Raw genomic sequence first — 10,433 nt, forward strand, 5'->3', positions numbered from 1 at the left:
TCTTATAGAATGTGGCCTGTAGAATCCACAATTTCAAACATTTCCAAGATTGGGCTACTAGTTCAAAAGTTACAGCCCTTTGAATTTTCTTTCGAAATTGGTTTCTAGTCTATAACTTTTGATTGAGACGTCTGATCGAAAAGGTACGAATTGTTTTGGATTCTACGAACCCAAAATTAATAAGAAAAAGTGTTTTCCCGAGAAATTTTGGTGCAGTCGATTTTTGGTAAAAAAGGAAGGTTATACACTGCCTTTTTTTGAGCCCGAAAAAAAATTGTCTCAGATCGACCCGGAAAAAAATTTTTCTTATAGAATGTGGCCTGTAGAATCCATAATTTCAAACAGTTCCAAGATTGGGCTACTAGTTCAAAAGTTACAGCCCTTTGAATTTTTTTTCGAAATTGGTTTCTAGTCTATAACTTTTGATTGAGAAGTCTGATCGAAAAAGTACGAATTGTTTTGGATTCTACGCACCAAAATTAATAAGAAAAAGTGTTTTCCCGAGAAATTTTGGTGTAGTCGATTTTTGGTAAAAAAGGAAGGTTATACACTGCCTTTTTTTGAGCCCCGAAAAAAAAATTGATTTGGATTCTAGGCATCCAAATTATTAAGAAAAAGTGTTTTCCCAAGAAATTTTGGTGTAGTCGATCTTTGGTAAAAAAAAAAGGAGTAAAGCCCTTTAACCTTCCAGGATTCTGCTTAAGAACTCGGTATCTAAAATGTCAGAGCTCTTAAAAGCCTCAAAGGACATGAATGGGCTTTAAGGACATGGTTCATTGATCTTAAGCTTTTTCCCTAAACGTTTTATAAGGTTTCTAGAAGTTTTGAACATTAAATCGGATACCCCCGGAGCCGGGGGTATTCCGTGTCCACCAAACCCATGGTTCTACACTCTTCCCCAAAACGTATACATAATTCTTGGAGAGGGACCACAAAAAGAAACACCAGAAGCTCGTATGGACTACTCGTCAGAAAATGTAGATTGTATAGCTCCTTACACAAAACTACCCCAACAGTCGTGATGAAGAAAAACGTAGCACCTGGTGGTCTGGGGGATATGGAGTACCCCCACTGTATACGAAAACTTTCTGATAGCTATAGGGAAGAGAATTGTTTTTCTGGGGGGGGGGGGGGGGGGTTCCATACCACAACAGTGACTATAAACACTAACTCCAGAAGCTTGTGAAATATGAAATACTCGTCAGTAAAGGTAGATTATATAGTTCCTTACGTAAAACTACAACAACAATCCTTAGGGGTGAAAGTGACGAAGAAGAACGTAACATCGGATGGCCTGGGGAATATGGAACCCCCCCCCCCCTCACCGTGTATACGAAGATCTTATGATAGAGAAGAGAATCGTTTTTCTGGGAGGTGTTCCACACTTATATTTCCATAGTTTCTGGAAAGGGACCAGAAAAATTAACTCCATGAGATTGTGGAGTATGGAATACTCGCCAAAAAGGGTAGATTCTATAGTTCCTCACGCAAAACTACAACGACAGTCGTTAGGGGTGAATGTGTGGGAAAAAAATAGCACGAGAGGTCTGAATACCCCCCAGCGTATAAAAGAGAATCTCTTGGAAATCACTTTCTTTTATGAATTCTTCAACCCTTTTGTATTTAAATACTTTAGACACATTACGTAATTTTTGGAAGCTTCCCAGAATTTTCTTTGAATTGTCCTAGAATCTTTTTGGATTCATCTTTTCATCTCTCCCGGAACTTTTTCAGATTCTTTCAGGATTTTCGTGGAAACATTTTGTAATCCCGTTGAACCCTATCCTTTTCCAGATGTTACAGTTTTCTTACCTGTATTGTGAGGTTACTGCAATCTGTCGACGCGACTCATTTATAATCCTAACGGATAGTAAAATGTATACATAATTCAATTTCATTAACGTTTCGAGAGCACATTCCTAATTAAAGTTTTTCCGCCAAAATTGGCAAGAAGGGCCCTTAAACTGTGTATTTAAACAACAGTTTAAATTAAGCTCTTACTTACGAGATGACTTGAATCTCGTTCGAGGGACATGAAAGAGAAACTGGGTCACGTCATTCAGTGCCCCTCGCGCGTTGCACATCGTATGAGGGTGGCGAAATAAAATTATACAACTCTATCTCCGCACGGCGGAATTGACTCCCGGCTTTGGGGGGGAAGAGAAAAAAAAGGGGGCAAATTAATTAAAGCGATCCCAGTAATTAATCAATACGGAACAATCTGCGTCAAGAAAATTTACGGGTCGTAAGAAAGCCTCGTCGACGGGTTAAGCTTTGTTACAAGATACGTTATCTCATTAGCGTTCTTGTGGAGAAATTTGGGTTGACCGAATTACTTTATATCACACCGAAAATCCAATTAATGGTGGCGTTGGTGTTAAATTAGTGCTGTTATGATAATGCGACTTGGCAAAAATACACAATGGATTCCCTTATATTATTCATGCCGCAAGAACGGGCAGGCAGCACAATCTCTTGTGCTCAATTAAACCCACTCTTTGTTTATGTAACTATTTACGCTTTGTTTGTTGTGGATTTTCAATGAATTGTAGCGATGACGGCTTAGGTTTATCTGGTCGTAACTGCAATGAGCGTTGCGCCGGAGACAAAGGGATGTCTTCTGAAAATTGCCCGAAGTGAATAAATTCAAAGTTCCGGCGTCGAAACAATATCAAAGGGGTTCTTCAAGAATAAATATTTGTCTTATTGGTATGAAGTTGTTACTTTCCGTACCTGATTTACTAATGTCTTCCATGCTTACATTAAATACTGCGTCTAAGGTTCTGCTGGTAAAGTAAGAAGGAATTTAGAGGTGCTCGTAAACTACTTGTGGTACAATAACTAATCTTAATGGAAATGCTAGCGTTATCTTACCGACTTTTTCAAGAGTTCCTTGGACAAAGCACACTTACTCACCTGCAACAAAAAAAAAAAGAATTAGGTCAAGAATACTGTTTCTATTGTGAATATTAATAAATGACAAATTTAACGCCACCATTGTACGAGAGAACTTGAAAGAGATGATTTCATCTTAGTTAGGCACAATTTGACACTTAAACTAAGCAAGCATTGCATAGTGCAGGAATCGAGCATGTTGCTCACTGTCACTTTAGCTGTGGATTTCGAGAATCATGCCATTAATGATGTAACTTTGGCGATTTTGCGAGGACGTTGAGGAGAGAGCTGGCGTGACCTGTGGAAAGCGGGAGGGAAATGAGAGGAGCACAGCAATGACTTTACCTAAAGACCTCTCCATTACGTACGAAAGCTAATGATGGCCGCGACGCTTCCGCAAATTGTAACATTTGAGCATTGTTCGAACACAATTCAATTTATAATCCCGCGATTTAAATCGGCGTTCGCCCGACCGATGCGTTAACCTATCCGACGTTTCAAGTTTTATCTCGACGCTCCATTGCGTATTAATTATTTCGGATTTAGAGCGATGCGCGGGAGATTAACGTAGTTTTAATAATCCCCTTCAAACCGTCGTCGTCGTCGCGACGCAATTATAATTAAATTGTATTTAATTATTTTACGTAACAATAGTAGTTACGACAACTTCTCCTTTTTGCACCTCCATTATTATCGGGCGTCGCGTCTCGACGGCGTTCCTACGCTTATTTTCAGATTCTCAATTTTTCAAATTTTAACACCGACATGTTGCGATTGGCGGAGAAATAAAATTCTCTTCTCCGGTAGCGCCTTTTGGATACGTGCAGGTTTTTACAATGATCCATTTATATCGAGCATCTAATTCAATATTAATAACATAAAAGGCAGCGTTATCGAGCACTTTCAGAAACTGATCAAGAACAATAAATGGAAATTAGACATTAGAACGGACTACATCTAATAAACAGTACGTCAGTTTAATTATAACAACGTTGCACTTACGTTTACCTGTAGTACGTTATTTTAAAGTTGAGAAAATAAAGTTACAGTCACGTTAGTACGACATGCCACGTATACACTATTTGTCAATTTGTGTTTATAAGATTGGCACTCTTTACATTCTGTAGTGGTTGAAGGTGCAACCGATTTTCTGTCACCGCAAATTCTCCGGAAACGAATGGTTGTGGATGTCGCAATTTTTTTTACACCTCAGACACTTGCTCATGATCGTAAATACGCGTCGCAGATCTCGTATTCGGATGCAAAATTCAGACAGCTCTGTAGTTGTTTTGCTCTCTAAGCTTAGAAGACGCCGAACGCCGTTTCAGACGTGTAAGCTTAAAGGTGTGCTCAGCGCAATTGCTTTTTCCCATGTTACTTTTCAAGGGGATTAAACTACCACAAAAATGTCGCCGCTTTCGCATTGTGGGGATTAGGCAAGTTTCTTTTTTAAGCGATCCTCTCCCTGATTCCCGACATAATTTCTTTAAGCGCCACAAGGATCTCAAATAGACGTCAGATGGTGTGTCGAATCTGGGGAAGCAGGAAACGCTGTCGGGGTTTAGAGAACGACACGAGTATCAAGCAACACGATCCTGGATATGCAAACTCAAAAGATCGATATTTGAATAAAGTACCTTACTCGTCATGTTACAAAACCTATACGTGTCTACAAAGGATACTTCAAAGGAATATTTCAAATTACCTATGTTCAATCACATACAGTCTTCCTTTGATACTCTTTTTTCGCCTTCCTACCTCTAGCATTAAACGCTACTTTTAGTTGGTGATCAAAATTAAATTAAAACGTCGCCTAACGTACCTTCCCATCGAGTTGCATTCCTCTTTATTAAGAGCTTCGGAAAACTTCCTACTTTAAATGCTTAAAAATACGTAACAAGCTTACAATTGAAAGCCGATTACAGAATCTAGATGATCCGGCTCTAAGGATCAAAAATTAAATTCAAAATTACCAACAGGCCTTTTCAAAATCTTTGAAGGCCGTTGAATGACAGAATGATATAAATGGGGAGAAAGAGAGAATTAGCGGAAAGGATAGAATTATAACTTCAAAAAAGGGGACCAAGGTATACAAGTGCAGCAACAGAGAGAGAGAGAGAGAAAATCTAGAACATTAGTAGTGGGGTTCAGATGCGGAAACGAGAAGAGAAGAAAGACGAAGTGTTGAAAGGAAAACGCATACTATGTGGAGAGAAAGAGAAAAATATTCACTATGCATTTTTCAATAAATGCATTATTTTTATTATTATTATTATTATCTGATATGGGAATGTAAAATGGTACTAAGAACAACGAAAAGCAGGAAACAACTCTAAAGACCACCACCAAACAAGCAACGATTACCGCTCGTCTCTTATATTTAAAACAACTTTCTGTTTGCACCCTCGAAACCATTCTTTTTCTTCTATTTTAATTCTTAAAACATAGCTTGTATTCTCCTTCATTTGATTTACCAAAATCTCAAAACCTTGTTCCATATTCTTCCCCGCCCTACATAAGAGGGAAGGAAAAACATCAAATTAATAGTAAGGTCTAGATGAGGAAACGAGGGGGAGGAAAGGTGAGGTGGTGAAGAGAAGAAGAACGGAAATGTGGAGGAAAATATTGACCATCTGATATGGGAATCTATAGAACAAGGAGAAGAGAAAGCAGGAAAGACATACTAGTCGAGGGGGAAGAGGAGTAAAACGAAAACATCAAATTAATAGTAAGGTTTAGATGAGGAAACGAGTGAGAGGAAAGGTGAGGTGGTGAAAAGAAGAAGAAAGGTAATGGAGATTATGTGGAGGAAAATATTGACCATCTGATATGGGAATCTATAGAACAAGGAGAAGAGAAAGCAGGAAAGACATACTAGTCGAGGGGGAAGAGGAGTAAAACGAAAACATCAAATTAATAGTAAGGTTTAGATGAGGAAACGAGTGAGAGGAAAGGTGAGGTGGTGAAAAGAAGAAGAAAGCAAATGCAGACTATGTGGAGGAAAATATTAACAATCTGATATGGGAGTCTATAGAACAAGGACAAGAGAATGCAAGGAAAATATACTAATCGAGGGGGAAGAGGACTAAAACGAAAATATCAACTTAATAGTAAGGTTTAGATGAGGAAACGAGGGAGAGGAAAGGTGAGGTGGTGAAAAGAAGAAGAAAGGAAATGCAGACTATGTGGAGGAAAATATTGATAATCTGATATGGGAATCTGTAGAACAAGGACAAGAGAATGCAGGGAAAACATACTAGTCGAGGGGGAAGAGGACTAAAACGAAAACATCAAATTAATAGTAAGGTTTAGATGAGGAAACGAGGGAGAGAAAAAGTGAGGTGTGAAAAGAAGAAAGAAAAATGGATGAAGAGGACAATATAAAAATTTGCTGTGGCTCACAGGAACCACACACAAACCTAGGCATGCCCAATCTCTGTTCGTACCCTTTTTAAGTCCATTCCGAACTTCCAAACTTACTGAGACACTCCAAATACCTCCTGGGCCGGCTGGACAAGCATATTACGTTTTGGTTTAATCCCGCACCTGGGACTAAGATTTAAGAAAAAGCGAAATTGATAAAGTAGAAATGTACGCTGTGGTACATGTTGTAAAATTCCTCCGTTAGGTATCACATGCAGTCGTGAATATAAATAAATTTAGCTTGGCGACACGTGTTTCTTATATGTCAAAGTATCCACGAGGCCATTTAGGTTTCAAGCTCCAGGTTTTAGTTTTCCATTCTATTTCAATCTCAGATTGCAAGAATCTTTCTTCTTTGTCTGACTACAATTGGCAAGGTTTAACTTGAAAACCTTAGGTTTATGACTCATGCCTCACCTTAGGTAAGTTGTCAATAGACCATCGGCTTCCGAATTCACACTTAGTTTGTTTTTTCGTTTTAGGTTTAAAATCCTGCTTTCATTTCTTACTACAGGTTCAACTTAAAAATCTTAGGTTTTTGGCTCAGGTTTGGTAAGTTATCGGTGGGCGATGGTCTTCAAAATTCAAACTTGATGCATCGGGTTTCAGTTTTTTTTATTTCAAATGTCGAGCTGCAAGAATCCCGATTCTATTTCACAAGGTTTAAAAACCTTTGTTTCAATGCTCATGCTTCAGGTTAGGTCAGCTATCAATAGGCCATGGTCTTTAGAATTTACACTTGATGCATCGGATTTAGGTTTTTTCTTGTTGTAAACCTCTAAATTAATTGGGTAAATCTTTGTGGAATTTAGGATTATTAAAGCCAGTACAAGAGGAGTAACAGGGACTCTCAGGGTTTAGATGCTTACAAGGTTTTTTGTGTTTCAGAGGGTTTAAGGAGGATCGTGGAGCACAGATATTTTCAGTACGATGGAATAAAACGCGTTGTTTTCCTTCAATGTCGTTAAATGGCGCTGTTTGTATAGCATTCCGTTGGATCTCCATTTTATTTCAAAATTGATCACTATTCGATTGAATAGTTTGAGGTAAAGGAATTTAAATACCCAATTTAGTTATAACAAAAATTCCACTTCTATTACAATATGTAAAATACGTAGAAGTTTGCATTTTTATGCACATGTCGTCTACATCCACTAGATCCGCAAACGCCGCTGAATACTAAATGGCCTGATCATAAATGGAAATAAAATAGAACCCGCTTTGATTTATAATAAATATTGAGCTACCAGAAAACGCCAAACTAATAACGCGCCTCAGTTTCCATTAAAGGACTTTTACGCTTCCCTCCAACATATTTCGAGTGTTCGCGATAATTTCCTGATTTTAATGACCGGGGGTCGACTTCGTTAGCTCAAAACAACGATTTATATAACTTAATTACTTTCCGAATGCTTTGTCAACGGACGCAAATTGAAAATTGGAATTGTTCCACTTCTTGGCTACGGCCGCCCGATTCCTACTTGTTTAGGGTAGTTTATTGTCGGTTAATTATTGTAGAAAATTAAGGAATTAGTCCGAAATTTCTGCTTAATCACCTAATCCCTTATCCCGAACGCGCAATCGGCCCAATTTCGAAAGGAAATTTCCGTCGACGCTAATGAGAATGAAGCGGGGATATCTTTTTCGGGTTGGAGAACTTAACTGATTGCAGCCGGCGATAATTTTAACGAACATGCAAAGTCAATTTTTGACAAGGGCATGTTAGCTTTTCGGATACCACGCAAGGTCAATGTCCACAAACTTCCAAACTCTCGCCGCAGGTATTTTGGCGTGGTTTATCTATAAGATTTAACGTTCAAGTTCAGCTTGGAACTACTTTGAAAACTGACAACACGGACAGGTATAGGTTGACCGTATGGGTTAGTCACGTCGCGTAGTGTGGGCGCACCGTACGAGTTAGTTGCATCTACATTACTAGGAGGGGAAACGTGGAAAGCTAGGAAACTGCATTACACCTGATGGTTTACAAATTACCATTTGACCTAATCTTGCCTTAGCACAAACAATTTAACCCAATAATAAACCGTAAGCAACCCTTAAATTGCTCTCTAAGGTTAAAGTTCCCTGTGGGTTTAAAATTACGAATTTTATTAGAAAATTCAGTCTCATATGTAAAGTAATCCTCGATTGCGGGGGTTGTAATTTTTGTAGTACAGCAAATATTTGTACTTTGTTATTCGATTATGTATAAATGACCCTTAAGCAACCCTTAAATTGCTCTCTAAGGTTAAAGTTCCCTTTGGGTTTAAAATTACGAATTTTATTAGAAAATTCAGTCTCATATGTAAAGTAATCCTCGATTGCGGGGGTTGTAATTTTTGTAGTACATCAAATATTTGTATTCATTATTCGATTATGTATAAATGACCCATAAGCAACCCTTAAATTGCTCTCTAAGGTTAAAGTTCCCTTTGGGTTTAAAATTACGAATTTTATTAAATTCAGTCTCATATGTATAGTAATCCTCGATTGCGGGGGTTGTAATTTTTATAGTACAGCAAATATTTGTATTTCATTATTCGATTATGTATAAATGACCCATAAGCAACCCTTAAATTGCTCTCTAAGGTTAAAGTTCCCTTTGGGTTTAAAATTACGAATTTTATTAGAATATTCAGTCTCATATGTAAAGTAATCCTCGATTGCGGGGGTTGTAATTTTTGTAGTACATCAAATATTTGTACTTTCATTATTCGATTATGTATAAATGACCCTTAAGCAACCCTTAAATTGCTCTCTAAGGTTAAAGTTCCCTTTGGGTTTAAAATTACGAATTTTATTAGAAAATTCAGACTCATATGTAAAGTAATCCTCGATTGCGGGGGTTGTAATTTTTGTAGTACATCAAATATTTGTATTCATTATTCGATTATGTATAAATGACCCATAAGCAACCCTTAAATTGCTCTCTAAGGTTAAAGTTCCCTTTGGGTTTAAAATTACGAATTTTATTAGAAAATTCAGTCTCATATGTAAAGTAATCCTCGATTGCGGGGGTTGTAATTTTTGTAGTACAGCAAATATTTGTATTTCATTATTCGATTATGTATAAATGACCATAAGCAACCCTTAAATTGCTCTCTAAGGTTAAAGTTCCCTTTGGTTTTAAAATTACGAATTTTATTAGAAAATTCAGACCCATATGTAAAGTAATCCTCGATTGCGGGGGTTGTAATTTTTGTAGTACAGCAAATATTTGTATTTCATTATTCGATTATGTATAAATGACCCATAAGCAACCCTTAAATTGCTCTCTAAGGTTAAAATTCCTTTTGGGTTTAAAATTACGAATTTTATTAGAAAATTCAGACTCATACGTAAAGTAATCCTCGATTGCGGGGGTTGTAATTTTTGTAGTACATCAAATATTTGTATTTCATTATTCGATTATGTATAAATGACCCATAAGCAACCCTTAAATTGCTCTCTAAGGTTAAAGTTCCCTTTGGGTTTAAAATTACGAATTTTATTAGAAAATTCAGTCTCATATGTAAAGTAATCCTCGATTGCGGGGGTTGTAATTTTTGTAGTACATCAAATATTTGTAGTTCGTTAATCGATTATGTATAAATGATCTATAAGCAACCCTTAAATTGCTCTCTAAGGTTAAAGTTCCCTTTGGGTTTAAAATTACGAATTTTATTAGAAAATTCAGTCTCATATGTAAAGTAATCCTCGATTGCGGGGGTTGTAATTTTTGTAGTACAGCAAATATTTGTATTTCATTATTCGATTATGTATAAATGACCCATAAGCAACCCTTAAATTGCTCTCTAAGGTTAAAGTTCCTTTTGGGTTTAAAATTACGAATTTTATTAGAAAATTCAAACTCATATGTAAAGTAATCCTCGATTGCGGGGGTTGTAATTTTTGTAGTACATCAAATATTTGTATTTCATTATTCGATTATGTATAAATGACCCATAAGCAACCCTTAAATTGCTCTCTAAAGTTAAAGTTCCCTTTGGGTTTAAAATTGCGAACTTTATTAGAAAATTCAGTCTCATATGTATAGTAATCCTCGATTGCGGGGGTTGTAATTTTTGTAGTTCATCAAATATTTGTACTTTGTTAATCGATTTTGTATAAATGAT

This window comes from Photinus pyralis, unplaced genomic scaffold, assembly GCF_008802855.1.
Source record: "Photinus pyralis isolate 1611_PpyrPB1 unplaced genomic scaffold, Ppyr1.3 Ppyr1.4_LG9, whole genome shotgun sequence".
Taxonomy (NCBI): domain Eukaryota; kingdom Metazoa; phylum Arthropoda; class Insecta; order Coleoptera; family Lampyridae; genus Photinus; species Photinus pyralis.